The 17,062-nt window shown below is 43.4% G+C and overlaps 1 long non-coding RNA gene across 2 annotated transcripts in view; it reads right to left on the bottom strand.

The window, feature by feature from the left end:
- LOC110340783 overlaps positions 1 to 17,062 on the bottom strand; it is a 63,958-nt gene that overhangs the window by 45,826 nt on the left and 1,070 nt on the right. For both annotated transcript variants that reach the window (XR_005870329.1, XR_005870330.1), the window contains exons 2-4: positions 6,809 to 7,163; positions 5,170 to 5,418; positions 3,707 to 3,919 (exon numbers count right to left, since the gene is read on the bottom strand). This is a non-coding gene — a long non-coding RNA (uncharacterized LOC110340783). The remainder of the gene's footprint in view (positions 1 to 3,706; positions 3,920 to 5,169; positions 5,419 to 6,808; positions 7,164 to 17,062) is intronic.

The raw sequence follows: 17,062 nt of genomic DNA, 5'->3' as shown, positions 1-17,062 counted from the left end.
TCCCTAGGGAAGGGCTCACCTCTCTGCAGCGATGTTGGCAGTTAATGACTGTTAGAGAAAGGGGAGTTATTTTCTCCAGTGGTATAGACACTGTTCAGTCTCACATGCTCCAGTAAAAAAAACTCTATACCCATGTTCGTGTAGGCAACCCTTATAACACTCAGTGGGTCACATACAAAAGATGAGAAAGCAGGAGGGGTTTCTGGGTAGAAGAAGAGGTTCACAGGAGTGGAAGGGGATGAGAGAAAGATGTTGTGGACGAAAATGACCAAACTTCATTATATAAATTGATTAAATTATCTAAGAATAATAAATAATTTTAAAAATGTATACAAGTGTCCAGTAAATACATAAAAAAAGTTGTGTCCTTCAGGGTGAGAGTGTTTTGTTCTTTTCATTGCCTCAAGTGCCTGCCATTGGGTTTTGCACACAGTAGGGGCCATAGCTGTTTGATAAATTACAGTAAATCCTCACTGACCAAGCATAAACCATATCAGCAAAAACTAATACTGGGAATGATCAGTTTGTACATGGACACTGGGCTGAAGAGTCAGTTAAAACTCCATGGGCGCTGGAGGTTACCTTTTGGGTATTTTGTTTGTTGACAAAAGTTTTAGAATATAACGAATTACATATAAGCTGCTAGGTGTTCGTATTACAGTGTTGGTCTGTTTTCTTTTGTGCAATCAATAGTGAATCCCATCTGTCTGGACAGATGCTGTTATACAAAGAAATTCCAGCTTGTATTGAGAAAAAGGAGATACTGAAGAGGAGAATCTGATCACGTAGGCAAGGAAAACTACAGCTGCATCTTGGTAACAGCATCTCCCTGTGAACAGAAAGTCCCTTATGGAAGTATGTTTTGTTTTGTTAAATAAACTTCTGCAAAAAATAAAATGTGTCTCTTGACTAAATCCTTTCCTTCAAGAAGACAACAGGTAGAACCCAAGGCCCTAACAAATCCACAAAGCCATATTCATGCCTTCCATCTGGCAGGTGAAGACACAACATATAAAATGGCTCCACAGCTTGGCCAAGGCTCTCTGTGTCAATAGTGACGGGGCTGGGACAAAATACACTCTCCTGATTCCACTTCACTGATCTTCCACCACACCAGCTGTCTCCTTCTCTGAATATGAATCCATCTGAGGCAGGCAGATGACTGTTTCTCTCCTCAAGCAGACTAAAGGTGTGGGGACACCAGACCTTGAGCAGAAACCCACTTCCCCTTCGGCCTGGGAGCAGGCATCTATGTATTGTTTACTGAAAACAATTCAGTGCTTTAAAGCTTGATAGGGCTCAGATAAGGGCTGGCTCACTGAAATACCATGCCTTCCACACCTCCTATGGCTAGATGCCTCTTCCTGTCCCTGCCCCCTGTGGTGTCTCCCCGATTCTGGGGCCGGAGATTAAACCACCAGCCAGGAGGGTGAGAAGTGGAAAGAATGGTATGTAAATGGATGGCAAAAGTCCTTAAAAAGGGAAGCTCCTTTTTCTTAGAGAGACTTCTCCTGAGATTTCGCCTGAGAGCTCTCCTAAGCGGACTGGGGTCTCCTCCTAAGATGACTTGGGAAATATAAAGTTTTCTTAAAGCAACCGACCGGTCTCTGTGTCATCTATCCCGACCACCTCGCTACATTCTCGGATGCAGGCCGCACAGCAGGTGCGACATAAAGGGACTCCAGCATCACTTAGCAAATGAGGGGCAGGTACAAGCCCTGGCTAGAAGGTGGCCCTGGGGGATAGCTGCCCTCAAGTAGATCCTGCCAAGCAGCTCACTTTTGAAGACCCATCCATGCCTCTGTGTGTAAGCTTTGCAGCTCTAACAACGTGAGGTGGTTAAACATGTTTAAACATCCATCCAAGCCATTGGTGCAGGGGGATTACCCCTGGAGATAATGAGAGCTGATACCTACTTTTGATGATGAAAATATTGTAAGAAAATAGAGCAGGACGATAAGGAAGGAAAGGCTTAGAGGAAGTTGCTAGGAAGTTGCTCCAGAAACAAAGGTCTCTACATAGACCCTCTCTCGCCTCTTTTCCTGCCTCAATTCCTTTTATGGGAAGCCCCAAGCTAGCAATGTAACTCTGGTCCTTGGGAGAGTGAAGAAATAAAGCTGAAGGACTTAGGGTTTTACCCATTGATGGGCACCTTTTTAATTCAGCCCGGTCCCCCACCCACTCCCTGCTTCTGCATATCATCTCCACCCACTTCTTCAAAGGCAGTCTGTGTGGGTCCCCCTGCTTTTCCTGATAACCAATTCAAAGTTGCAAATTACAGTTAGTGGAGCACTTTTGGTCTTTTCCATCCAGGGGCTGCTCCTGGTCCTAACAGGTAATTGCTTGCCCTTCCGCATTAGTACTGATTCCAGAATCATTTTGTAGTTCAACTTTATCATACCCTTTTATATTCGTTTGTTGGGTGAGGGCTTGCTTTTAGACAGAGTGTCACTGTTAGTCCAGGCTGACCTCATGATCCTCCTGCTCAGCATATCCCAAGTTAAGATTTGACTAACTCTATTCTTTTTTGTTTTTGTATTTTTGTTTTTTGTTTTTTGTTTTTCGAGACAGGGTTTCTCTGTATTGTTTTGGAGGCTGTCCTGGAACTCACTGGGTAGACCAGGCTTGGTCTCGAACTCACAGAGATTTGCCTGCCCCTGCCTCCCGAGTGCTGGGATTAAAGGTGTGGGCCACCAACGCCCAGCCCTTTGACTCTATTTTTTTTGGTTTTTCGAGACAGGGTTTCTCTGTGGCTTTGGAGGCTGTCCTGGAACTAGCTCTTGTAGACCAGGCTGGTCTCGAACTCACAGAGATCCACCTGCCTCTGCCTCCCAAGTGCTGGGATTGACTCTATTCTTAACATAGGAGATGTGAGCCTTCCACTGTGGGCAGCAATGTGCACCATTTTACAAGTGAGAAAACTGGAGTTTGAGTCGGTTATTAAAGGGATTGTGCAACTAGTTACCTAGGAGGAAAAAACAATCCAAGTCTTGCACCCTGAAATTTCACTGTCTTTTGGCCCATGGGGTTGCAGACCCTGAGCTGTGTTCTTCAAAGATCAGAACATAGACCAGTACTCTGTCCTGCTAGTTCTGAGTATACTTTGAGGCCATCTACAACTGTCATAAGCTAAAACAAACCAATGTGAAGGTATTTGGCACTGGAGATTGTTTTCTCCCAGAGACAGGGGAGTGATTTAAAGATATCAGTAGAAATGGAGCTGCAACAGTGATGAGAAAATGGGAAGAGACAAGAAAACATCATCAAAAACCACTCACATTGTGTTAAAAGCTACGAATATCAGCCTATGTGAAGAACCGGGAAGAAAAACAGAAGGCAAGATACATCGGCGTCCAGAGAATTCAAGAAGGGAGACATCGAGGCAGATGAAGGTTCTGAGAGGCCCCTGGGAACCAGGGCTCTGAGTCAGGCCTTGTAGAAATGTTCCAATTTGTTTAAGTGAAGGGACTAGGTCTTCCAGTTTTGAAACACAGCACAAGGAAAAGGGAAGTGAAGAATTTCTGTCCGAGCAACTATCCTAGGTCTGGATATTGTCACATCCGTTAGCAGCTCACTCTGCGGCAGGAGGAAGCACGGTGGGAGCTAACGGTAACAAGAAAGAGACTAGGTTACAGCAGAGTACCTGAGTGACAGCAGAATGAAAAAGAGGGAGCCAGGAGAGCTCAGCCAGGGGAATTTTCATTACCTTCTCCCCTCGTGCTGATCCAACATGGTTCCATGATGCTTGGTTGTTTAAGACAGGCCACAGGCAATCAGAAGGTGGGGACTGTTTCATACATCACTACCCTGATTGTTCAACCACGGCATCCATCAGAATCACCCACAGAGCTTATGCTGCTGCCAGTTGTAAAGTATACCCCTCAGGATTTCTTCCGATTCGGCAGATCTTGGGTTAGGCCTGAGAAAATGCAGGTGAAACACGTTTTCAGACTTACCAGTTGTGTCTGGTAATTCTTTTTCTTGCTTCCTGCAACTCATAGCATTCTAGGATATTCATAATCTTCCCTCCACACTGAATAGAGTTGACTGGTGTGGCCATACTTTGTGTGGAAGTGATGACTGTCTAAAATTAGGCTATAAAATAAATTGATTTTAAGTCTCTGAGATTATTCCTTTTCCAGGAGAGGAGATAGCTGTCATGTTGTTAGGACACTGAAACAGTCTTGTGGGGAGGCCCTCGGGAGGAAACTGAATCCTCCTACCAGCAACCAGCACCAACTAGTCAGCCATGGGACAGAGCTACCTCAACAACAGAGGCAAAGGCCCAACTCACCAACCACTCAGATGACTGAGCCCCTGCCAATATTGCCACTGCCACTCCATGGCAAGAACTAAGTCAGAGCCTGCAGAAGCCTTGAATGTTAGCAGCAGGTCATGGTATTTAGAGATTATTTTCAGTAGAGCCACAGATAACTAGCACACCAAATTATGTTGATGCTACTGGTCCAAGGACCACATTTCAGCAGTGAACATGTCATTGCTGTGTGATTATGCTGGCAAAGTTGCCAGGTCAAGACACAATATCTACCATAATTATCAATGTGCACATGCAAGAGCTTGGCAGGTAGAGGAGGAGGAGTGTAGACCCACAGCACTGCCCTTCGGTTTCTCTTTATGGCCTGCAGAATACCTGTCAGGACAGCCATCTGATCCCTATGGGGACCTTCCACTCACCTCTATGCTATTCTTTTACATCACCCGTCCTCCCTTTTCTATTCCTGATCCCTTCTGTCTCCCTCTTTCTTTCCTCTAAAGTCCACATGGAGACTCCCAAGCCTCTATAGGAGCTGTCTCCCAGTATGCCTCTCTTCCTCTAAAGTCTACATGGAGACTCCCAAGCCTCTACAGGAGCTGGCTCCCAGTATGCCTCTCTTCCTCTCCTCTACATTTCCCCCACAAATCAGTTCCCAGTAAAACACCACAAAATACTTACTAACACTAGTTGCCAATGCTAGGCAGAGTCTACAGACATAAATCAGATTCATTCACATCCAAAAAAATCTTCCATTCAAAACTCCACAGGACCCTGGACCAAGATGCATGGTCCTTCCTTGCTATACTGCAACTTCCCCACTACCTCATCACAGTTTCCTTTCAGACTAATGTGGGTGCAATGCTGTGACCACATAAAGTTTTATATCACCTCACCTCATGCATGTGATGTGTAGAAAAAGGTTCAACAAGAAGTCTCCCATTGAAGGTGACCCAGCCCAGAACACATCCTCTTCATCTCCAGATATTTGGTTCCTGAACTAGCCCAAGGCCTCTTTACTTTGATACCTTGCTCTCACTCATTCACACTCTCACTCTGTTGGTTTCAGCTTCAGATTTCTTCGTCTTTCCTTACATCTGTGCTTGGGATGTTTGTGAAGCATTTCCAGGATTCAGCTGGGGTTTCTGAAAAAAAAATGGTGTCTTGTGTGTTACAGGGAGTTTTGAGTGGCAGCATAGCTTCTCTGTAGCCCAGAATGCTGAACTCAACATAGTTGAATGATTTCAACATGTTATATGTTGGGATTAAGTAGCACAACCAGGATCCCTTATCCCTTCTTAGTCTCAGATGTCATCTCCAAGACAGACATCGTCTCCAAGAAGGTGGTGGCCAGCCCCGGGGAGATATTGAGTCCATTCTCAAGTATCAAACTTCTCCTAAGCCTTCCCAGTCCAGACTTGTTAGACAATATGAGTAAATATCTAGACAACACAGGCCACAGAAAGAAATAGACTGGACAGTTCCACAAAGGACAGAGGCCGCAAGCGATTATGTGCCCAGACACAGTTTAGCCTCACCTCTTCAGCAGCTAAAGTCAGAAAACTCTGCAGCAAGGCTGTGTTATAGAATATTATGTGCCCAGACACAGTTTAGCCTCACCTCTTCAGCAGCTAAAGTCAGAAAACTCTGCAGCAAGGCTGTGTTATAGAATATTATTTTAAGGTATGTTACATTTGTTTATGCTCTGAAACATTTGTTTAACTATGTAAAGATATGTTGCTTTTGTTTACGCTGCATTTGTTTAATTCTGTGAAGTTGTGGTTCTTTGCCTATCTGAAACACCTGATCATTTAATAAAGCACTAAATGGCCAATAGCAAGGCAGGAAAAAGGCTAGGTAGGGCTGGCAGACAGAAAGAACAAATAGAGGAGAAATCTGGTAGGGAAGGAAGGAAGGAAGGAAGGAAGGAAGGAAGGAAGGAAGGAAGGAAGGAAGGAAGGAAGGAAGGAGCAAGAAAAGCAAGGAGAGGAGGACGCTAGGGGCCAGCCACACAGCCACACAGTCAGCCACGGAGTAAGAGTGAAAATAAGATGTACAGAAGGAAAAGAAGGAAAAAGCCCAGAGGCAAAATGTAGAAGGGATAATCTAAGTTAAGAAAAGCTGGCTTGAACTAAACCAAGCTAAGGCCAGGCATTTATGAGAAAGAATAAGACAAGGTGTGTGATTTATTTGGGAGCTGGGTAGCAGGTTCCCCAAAAGAGTGAAGAGCAAAAGGGTAGAAAACAAACAAGGCTGCCTCACATCCACCAGGTTGGAAGTAGAATGCTTGATCTTGTCCTTGGATCTTCTCACCTAGACGAGATGCCCCACTTTGAGAATGGTGCTCCGGTCCCTCGGTTGCCCAGGCTGCCAGCGAGCCTGGCAGCGTCTGCTCCCTTATCTACAGACCACTCAGTGCCCTCACATCAATCCTAGAATATATCCTGCATCCACAAAGTCCCTGATCCCATCCAGTTCTGCCCTGCATTTCCATAGCTCTGCTGTGTTACTTTTCTCGCTGCTATGATAAGATACCTGTCAAGAACAACTTCAGGAAAGCAGGGTACGTTTTGGTTCACAGTCCAAAGGTAGAAGAGGCACGGTGGCAGAAGCAGGAGGTGGCTGGTCACATGACGTCACACTCAGGAAGCAGAGGGAGATGGATGCTGGTGCTCCATTTTCACTCTTTTAAACTTTGGTTGTTGTTGTTTTTTTTTTTAATTAAGACACAATGTAACAGTTTTCCTGATGACATTTTTATACATATTTTTTGATAATGCTCTCTACCCTCCCCATCAGCTCCATGTGTAATTTTCCTCTCCAAGAGTCCATTTTCATGTCTTGCAGAGTTTCTTTCTTTTTTTCATTGTTCTTTTTCCGGTTTCACGATCTAAAAGCAAAATAAAAATAAATCTTGATCCAAACAATACATGCTAGAAGAAGAATACTCAGAATAGACCACAAAGTATGTCTTAAAATAAAAATAATAATTTCAGTAAGACTACATCTTTCATAAATTAGGCATTAAATCTGATATAAGAGGCAATTAATAAATTGTACTTCAACAAAACTGAGAAGTTTCACTCTTCCAGATATTTTTAAAAAGGAGAAGATAGGCCCATGAATGGAAAAGAAGATTTGTAAAACATAGATGATACATTTAAAAAAAAGAAACTGTTTGGAATATAGAATGACTTTAAACTTTTTTACCAAATTTTGTTTCATTATTTTACATACAGACCACAGTTTCCTCTCCCTCTTCTCCTCTGCCCCCCCCACACTCTACCTCCCCCACACTATCTGCTCCACCTAGGTCTCCATTCAGAAAGGGGCAAGCCTCCCACAGGAGTCAACAAACCATGGCAAATCAAGTTGAGGCAGGACCAAGCTCCTCCCCCTGTATCAAGGTTTGGCAAGGCAACACAGCTTGGGGATTGGGTTCTCAAAGCCAGCTCAAGTGCCAGGGACATGTCCTTCTACTGCTAGGGGCCCCACAAACAGACCAAGCTACACAACTGTCACACACATGCAGAGAGCCTAGGTCAGTCCCATACAGGCTCCCTAGCATGTCAGTCCAGAGTTGGTGAGCTCTCATGAGCTCAGGTCAGTTGTCCCTGTGGGTTTTCCTGTCATGACCTTGATCCCCTGGCTGACTCAAACAATCTGAAATCAGATGGTGACTATCCTAATTGTCATCAGAGAGCATTCATCCAGTAACTGATGGAAGCAGATGCAGAGATCCACAGCCAAGTACTGGGCTGAGCTCCAGGAGTCCTATTGAAGAAAAAGGAAGGATTGTTTTGTTTTTAGTTAATAGTTTTTTAATTTTCTTTGAGGAGGATGTTACAGGCATGAGAGGCAGATATGGAGGAACTGGGAAATGAGTGGGATTGGGCTTCATGATGTAAAATTCCCAAAGGATCAATTAAAGCATTATGTTATTTAAACAATGGATCAGTTTATGAGCTCCCACCCCTACCTAGCTGATGATCTATTGACAGTTGATGGTTGCTGAAGGAGGGAGACTCAGTTTTCTTTAGGGCCTTAGATGTGGTTGCAAAGCAGCACTACTGGACTCAATAGCTTATTTATTTTTTTAAAATAAGGCATGAAGTTGGGAAGAGATGGGAGGAATTAGAGGAAGAAATTGGGGTGATTATAACCCAAAGATTTTGTATGCACATATGAAATGCCCCCAAGCATTAATGAAAATATTATATAAGAAACTGAATCAAAATCATCATGGGTTTTTTATTATTCTAAAAATTCTCACAAGTAAAATGATGTTTATGGGGAAGGGTCTGCTTCACCTCACAGCTTAGCTGCATGAGTGCTCTTCCTGGAGCCTGACGCTTGACTTCAGAGCAAGACACCATAGAGAAGACTAAACCAATACACTCTGAAACAATAAGGTGGTGTTATGTCTTGTATGTAAGATGCTCCCCATGGGCTGTTGGGTTTGAACACTTGGTCTCCAGCAGGTGGTGCTGTCTGGGTAGGTTTGTAACCTTAAAGAAGGGCTTAACTTGAGGAAGTGGGAGGTGGGACTCTAGATGTGTAGCCTAGCCTGCTTCCTGTCCTCTCTCTGCTTCCTGTCCTGTTGGGATGTGAACAGGCAGCCTTCTACTCCTGCCACCACAGCTCTGAGCTGTCCCTAATACAATGTCTCCCCTATCCTGGTGAACTGTACCTTATAACGTGAGCCAAAGGAAACCCTTCCTCGCTTGATTTGCTCCTTTTCAGGTATTTGGTCACAGTGATGAGAAAGCTAATACAAGTGTGGTGAGAAGTGAGCCTGAACACAATACTCCCCTTAGATCAGAACTCACAGGGCCCCAGGCTCAGGCCCCACACATCTCTAAAGGCCAACATATCTTCTCAGGTGTCTGAGGCCAGATAGCACTAACAGGATCATCCCATGGAACCCCTAAAGCCTGTGTCTCCTTCAAGATATTGCTCTGCCTCCTCCTGACCAGATGTCCCAAAGATTTGTACCAATGTGGTTTTGCCCACAGTTCTCACAAGTGGACCCTGAGTCTAGGGGTCAGTTTGTCAGGTGGATGGGTTCTTCTAACAGGTGCAGTATATTTCAAGAGATTACACATGACTGGGCTGCTAGCACGGTGTCTTCACACTTACTTTTGTGACACTCATGTCAGATACAAAGTAAATTTAGAACTCTAGACTACCAAAAATGCATCACCTGTCTTTTGGTTTGAATGGTATGTATGGATCTATGCATCTACTGTCTGTCTGTGTCCAACCTTCACTCTAGAGTACCCAAAAGTGGTGTGGATACTCAAGTACTCTCATGCATGACATTCCAACTTCTCTGGAAGCTCTGTGTCATATGTGAGACATCCCTGAGCACAGCTGGATCATCTCTTCCTCTGTGCCAACAGCCCCTGGTGAATGTCTCCTCTTGATTCTATTAAAAATGCAACATCCTGTTCTTCCTTGTTAACATTACTTACTATGGTTCTATGGATCAAACTCATGACCTAGGACATGCCAGGCACACATGCTACCTCCAAACCACACCCCAACTTTCCTCCTCATTAATCTCAAACCATCTCCAACCAAATACTACCATTTTCTCCATCAGGATGTCTTTCATCTACCTCCCCTGCAGGTGGCAGTATATGGAGAGATGTTGCTGAAAAATGCATCCTTCAATGTTCATTACAAAATTCCAAAGCATCAATTTATTATGCCATGGCATAAAGTTTTGTCCATATTTTGTATAGTATGGTTACGACTTGTACCTGTGGTCATCACCAAGAACAGCCTTTGGGAGAGTCAGTAGACTCCTGGTTGGTGTGAAATATGACAGTGTGATGATGACACACCAGACTTCACTGCATGTTACAGAACTAGAGAAGTGAGATTATATTGTTTTTAAAGAACACATTCCTAAGACCCATGGCATTCTGTATGACAGGACCATTGTAATCTTGTTCTCAGTGAGACTAGCCAGCAACGAGGCACCTAACAATAAAGAATATTAAGAGTTCCTGGACCTAAGCAGAACAGTCCCTGTCGACATACTATTAAGAGGTTGGGCATGGTAGTGTATACCTGTGATTCCAGCACTCTGGAGGCAAAGATGGGTGGATTCTGGTGAGTTTGAGGCCAGTCGATTCTACATAGCAAATTCCAGGCCAACCAGGGTTATATAGTGACACTTTATCAAACAAACAAAAATTCAATGAAGAATTTGTGCATTGCAAGATTTGACGGCAAAAAATATTTTTTTCATGATTATAAATCTTCATTGATAAAATGACTACACCTCACATGAACCCATAAATGTTATAATACTATAATTTTTGGAACAAGATCTTTCTTGTTGTCATAAGTGACTTCAAAACCATAGTCCTCCTGCCTCTTAAGTGTTAGATCTACAGGTATATCCTACCATACTGACTAAAAATGCCTTTTTATAATTGCTTTATTTGAAGTAATTAATACACCATTAAGCTTATTCTTCAAACTGTGCATTTCAGTGGTTCTCAAAGCAGATTGCAGAGGCTTGCAACTATTATCACCAACTATAGAATTTTAACCATGCTAATAATAAAAACTGTGTATCCACTAAAAGTTACTCCCATGTCCTTTCCTCCAGCCACTAACAAACACTGGCCTACTGTCTCTTTCCATGATTAACCTGTACTGGGCATTTCTTGCAGAAGGAAGTACAAAATAAATACTCTTTTTCTGGTTGCTGTTTCTGACAGATAATGTTCCACTGTATAGCTGCCCATCATAGTTTATTCACCTGCTCATTGGCTACTAAACATGTGGGATGCTCCTACTTTGGGCATGGCAATGAGTGATGCTGCTAATTAGGAGGAACGATCAAGTTAAAATGCAGGACAAACACTCTGTTTTCCCTGACCTTTAACCATTTCCTGAACAAATGACTCCCAAATTGTTGTGAGCCTAGGATTAATTCTCATGATCTTGGAAAAGTTGGTTTTGATGGTTTTCCTACTGTTCTTGATATATTTATGAAGATTTTCCCAGGTCCATGGGCTGTGATTCTAGAGGTTCTTTGAACTGTCTATATAAACAAGGGACCCTGAATACTCTAGTGGCAGTTCTGTCCCAAAGAAAGCCGGTGATGTATTTTAGATACCATGCCATGGCAAGATAAGGTTATAAGAAAAGAGACTCTTGAGTCAGGTGATAAAAAGCTATCAGAAGCCATCAAATGAGCAATAATGGAGACTCGGTGGGCTGGGCGAGGCGGGGATAGGCGGGGCTGAGGGAGAACTGGGTTGGACTGAGGGCAGGGTGGGGCCGGGCTGGGCTGGGAGAAGCTAGGCTGAGCTGGGCTGGGTTGGGCTGGGCTGCTGCTTCCCAGCCGATGGGAGAGAGATGGAACCAGGCATGGATCCAGATTTGATAAATGTCTCAGTGACACTACAGATTCCAACTCTTGGTATCCATCTTGTCACCTTGAAATCAGAGCCATGTGTTTTTGTGATTGCTGCTATGACCTCCTGGGCTTCTCATGGGAACTTAAGTTAGGCGAACGTCTGCTTCTTTGGACTGAGAGAGGCCAACAGAAAAAAAAAAGCCAGACAGAAAAACAGGCCCAGAATTCACATTGTCATATCCAAGTAATAAAATAGTCTAGGAAGCTTGAAATTATTAACAAAAGGCAGACAGAGAAGGACTTCAGAAATGGGAGAAAAGCAAAAATCCACAAAACAAGCACTTTAAAATCTTACTTATTCTTTAAGGATTTCATACACGTATACCATGTATTTTGAATATATCCACCCCTTCGCTGTCCACCTCCAACTGCCCCTAAATCCCTCCCTCAACATCTGCCATTCCAAATTTCATCCCCTCCTAACCTCCTAGTGAGGGCTGCCAGTTCCTATAAGTCCTGGGTACCTGGTAAGGTCTGTGAGACCCAATTTCGCCCAGGCTATTCCAAGGCAAATGTGTCTTCTAGCCTGCTTCTCGTTACTGTAATAAAATATTAGTGATGGGTTACTTCATAACGAAAAGAGGATTATTTTGTAGGACAGTTCTGGAATACAAGGATGAGGAACCACATTTACAGGTGGCTTTCCTGCTGCCATAGGCTAAGATAGTACAGGGTATCAAATTAACAAGAGATAAGAACCAGGAAGGAGGGAGAGAGACATGGAGGGGGCATAGTCTTCTTTAAAAGTCACTCAGATTCAATCATGAGGTGCTACCTTAATGGCCTTATCTAATCTTAATTATCACCTCTCCAAATTCTCTCCCATCCCTAAACACAATAGTCACTGTAGGGATCAAATTTCAATAAAGTTTTGGGAAACATTCAGCCCATACCCAACCCACAGTAGAGTCTAATTTAACAATATTATTTCAAGCCAATCATTCAGTAAATATTTGTAGCATGTTTCTTGGACTCTAGGAATTGGATAGATAGCCCTACTAAGAACAGTGTCTTCAGGATCTGCAAGGTCTTGAGTATCAAAACAACAGAAAATACAGTTGTTCCTCAGTCTCCACAGGGAATTAGTTGCAGTATCTACATGGAGATCTAAATCCACAAATGCTCAATTCTCTTACGTACAATGGCATTGTATTAATATAGAAGTCAGGCACATTCTCCTGTATATTTTGTATCATGTGCACATTAATGAGAATGATCAGTGCAAAATGTAAATGCTGTGGAAATGTTGATTATAGACTATCATTTAGATAATAATAACAAGAAAAGATACCCTACACAAGTTCAATACAGACAGAATTTTTTTCTCCCAATATTTCCAACCTCTATTTGGTTTATTCCATCCACATGCTCATGGATATGAGAAGTGAGGGTCACATAAACAGAAAACAAAAGGCATGATTTAACTGAAGTACTGATTCATTTGTCTCTCCTCTCCTGTATTCAGAGCACACTTAGCACAGTCCAATGGCTGTATGTATAAGAATATCAAGAGGAGTCATGAGAGAGCTCAGAGGATAAAGGTGCTTGCTGCCAAAACTAACGACCTGAGTTCAACCCTTAGACTCATATGGTGAAAGGTAAGAATTAATCCCCACATGTACTCCTTGGCATGTGCACACAGTCACAATAAATTAAATGTAATTAAAATCTTTCCACACATGACTCACACACATAGACATACACAAGCACACATGTGTGCAAATACATGATAAATATAATATTAAATGCTTTTAAGAGAAAAAGGACCATGAAGAGCAACAGAGAAAAAAAGCAGTTTTGTCCCCAGAGGGATTCGAAGGTGGGAGTTAGTCAGTCTCCTCCATTCCTGAAGGCAGTGGACGAAGGACTTGGGGGATAGTCAGAGGGAAAGCAGCACTCTGATGACAGGACACTGAGCTTCAGAGCAGAGATTACAGTGGGACCCTGACACAGGAGAGAGGTGACACAGGGTTTGTGTGGGCTCAAAAGGCACGTGGCCTTTTTTGCAGGGCTGAGCGGAGGTCACAGACCTTCCATAAAATCCCATTATCACCTGCACTGCCTGTCTCTAGCCCTCCCCACTTCATCTCTCAGATACCTTGAAACGTCTGGAATTCTGGCTGCCAGATTCACCCCAAGTGAGTGACTCATCATCCATCTTCCCCTCCATCCCTAGCAGTTTCCATTATTCCTGGAGTTTGGCTGGAAGCCCAGGGTTTGGATCTAAAAAATACTGCCTTTCTTGAGTTGGCACCAAGAAAAGTTGTGCATCCTTTCTAGATTTTTCTCCATGCTTCCCCACAATGACCAAACTCAAAGAAATTGCCAAAGTCTTACCCTTAGCTAGGTAATAAAATCTTCATCAGTTCAGGCCGGGTATGTCTGGGACCAGAACTCACCCAGGAAGCCTGAGTGGGCCACAATGGAGAAAGGATCGAGTGATCTCAGTAGGTAATTTAACACTGGTTATTCTGCCTTTGAGAATACCCCTAACTGTGATGAAGAGCTTGTATGCTGTCTTGTCTTACATTCACGATTCTGATAGAACACTTGGCATTCTTCCCATTTTATCCGTAATGAAAACTGAGACTTAGATCAAATAATTAGGACCCAAGGTCAGAATGAGAACTTAGGGCCTCCGAAAGTCATGGGGGGTGCTGGGTGTTGGCTCCTGCTGTGTGACACTCTTCCTAGGGATATGGGAACAAATATCTACTCATCCCAGATAGGAACCCACAACAGACAAAGTAAAAATACCACAGAAGGTCCAACTTGGTGGACCAATGAGTTTGAGTGGGGTCACTTATAGAAATCTGAGTGAGGGGTTACTTACAGGAGCAGAAATGACTCAAAGTCAGTTGTATCACCAAACACCAGCATGGGAGATAGTTCACAAAAGCTGCAAACCTGGAGCACACTGTTCTTCCTGTAGGCAGCTCAAAAGCTTAGAGAGTATCTCTCCTGGGCAACTCAGATAGCCTGAGTCTCTTTGCATTCCTCAACTAGCTGGTCTATTTCTCTTCCCGCACTAGGCTGGTTTCTGCCCCTTCTGGTCAGTTCATCTGATCTCTGCTCCCACTGGGTGGCTTATCTCGTGAGAGGGTGTCTCTTAGCAATCCTTACTGATTATATATGCTTGATGGGGGAGGAGCTTAGTGAATCCAATCAGTTCCAGTAAATTCCTGAAACTATTGAGTTGTTCATTTCCTGAGTTTTACAAAGTTTTCCTGAAGGGTAGAATATACAACATCTTACAGAGTTTCCCTCCAAGATGGGAAGTTTATCTCTGAGGAGACTGCTACACAGCAGCCTCTACCCTGCTAGGAAACACTATCCCAGAGTTCAGATTAGAAGAGAGAAACTTTTTATGTTCTGTTAGGAAAGGGGAAGAATGGAAAAATACAGAGTTGAGTCAGAAAAATGCTCCCTCCCCCTTCACTAGCTGTGTGACTCTGGGTGTGTTATTAAATTCTCTGAGACTCCATTTCTTTATTTGTACAATGTAAAATAGGCCTCCCTTCTCACAGTCTTTGTAGACTCTATCAACCAACTTCCATAACACTACTTGCTTGGAGCCTGATACAGATAAGCTGTCCAAGCATTGCTGCTTCCTTCTCTGCTCTTCTGTGTGTTGCTAAGAGTTTGGCCATGTGGGATACAAACCGAATACTCATTCCCAGAGCCATGTGGCAGTTGCAGTCCTGGAACCAGACTCTTCCTTATGAAGAAGCTGACCTGGGCAGGATCACCAGTACAAAGACCTTGAGACATGTGGACTGGAATGAAGGGTGTGATATTTGGGGACATGGCACTCAAATGAAACCCTAAAGGTGAGAATGGGAAGGGCCACAGTGTGCTATCACCAAGAGGAAGTCCTTAAAGGTCACTTGGAAATCATGGCTTATGGACATGGGCATGCAGTATTACCAAGGGATGGGAAAGCCTACTGAACTTTGTAAAATTTCTCGTGAGGAAACTTCCCTGTACCTCTCAGACTTCCTTTAGTAACCATGTCTGACTTAATTCTCCAAGAACTCATTAAACCTTTCCTTGGCACACTGTTCTCATTCCATGGCTTCAACACCAAAGAAACAAGCTTCATAAATTGTTCCCAGCAGGAGGTTCCTTTTGTTAATTTTAAAAATAAGCTCCTTCCAATTTCAAAGGCTTGGTGGCCACTCAGACAAGGAAAACATGTCAACCTTCACCCCAATCATTACCTGATTCTAGAATGGCTTGTTCCTGCCAATCAGAACTTTCTTGGTGGGCATGTCTTCATTTTCCCCATCTGCTCACTTTAAGGAGCTCGGCCTGGCCTCTCTGAACCTTCTGTTAACACACTGCTGTGCAAGGGCTACTCGGCTACTTTGTTAACTCACTTTCATTCCCATTCCCTCCCTATGCTTCCCAGTCTCCTGCAGTGGATGCTTCAATGGGAAGTTTCTCTAACTTAGAAGAACCAATGGCAGCTAAGACTAAATCCTAAGGAGGATTCGGCCGAACCCAAAGCATCCTATTACTCTATGTGCCGCATCTGTCTCGTGGTACTTTGGATCCTGCAGCTAGAAGAGAAAACAAAGACTCACAGGCCCATAGATGTTACCGACTCCGTGACACTAAGAGCATCATCTGGGCCACAGGTGGCTCAAGCCCAGCTCCAGGAAGGTCATTTTGTATGTGGGTGTGTACAGAATGTAGTTTCTACTAAGTCCCTTCCTACATGTTACCATAAAAATTCACAAATGTATGACTATTTCTGGGGGCATATTTATAGGACAAAATAAAAGATAAATGTAGTATTCATTCCCAATGCGTAGATACTCTTGTGGGGGTTTAATTAGAACCATGACAAAGAAGGACAGAGCACAGCAATTAAGATGCAGGCAAACTGCTGGATTTGAATTCCCGCTTGACCACGCCCTAGCTGTGTGACTTCAGCAACTGCTTAACTGCTTTCTGATTTTATTTTCTCATCAATAAAATAAAAAATAAGACTATCAATCACCCCAGGATTGAAGAGATGGCTTAGTGGCTACAAACACTGGAATAGCTTTAAGCATCTGCCACAGTGGACAGAGCTGCCCCACCCACCTTTCCTTCCGAGTCATGATGGATTAAAGCTCCTCTGAAACCTGAAACTGAAATAAATCTTCCTCTCTAAAATCTGTGTCAGTGATTCTGTCACAATAATACAAAAGGAATACAAAGCTCACTTATCTTCAGCTTCCATATATGGCTTGGGGTTTCTCAACTGTTTGATTTAAACTTCGTGTAACTTGATCATCTGAACCACAGAAATCACCAGATCATGAGCTTAAGATGAGAAATTAGCTCATCCTTATTCAGGG

This window comes from Mesocricetus auratus, unplaced genomic scaffold (genome assembly GCF_017639785.1).
Source record: "Mesocricetus auratus isolate SY011 unplaced genomic scaffold, BCM_Maur_2.0 Super-Scaffold_100022, whole genome shotgun sequence".
NCBI classification, from domain to species: domain Eukaryota; kingdom Metazoa; phylum Chordata; class Mammalia; order Rodentia; family Cricetidae; genus Mesocricetus; species Mesocricetus auratus.
This window is presented reverse-complemented; position numbering and strand designations above follow the sequence as displayed.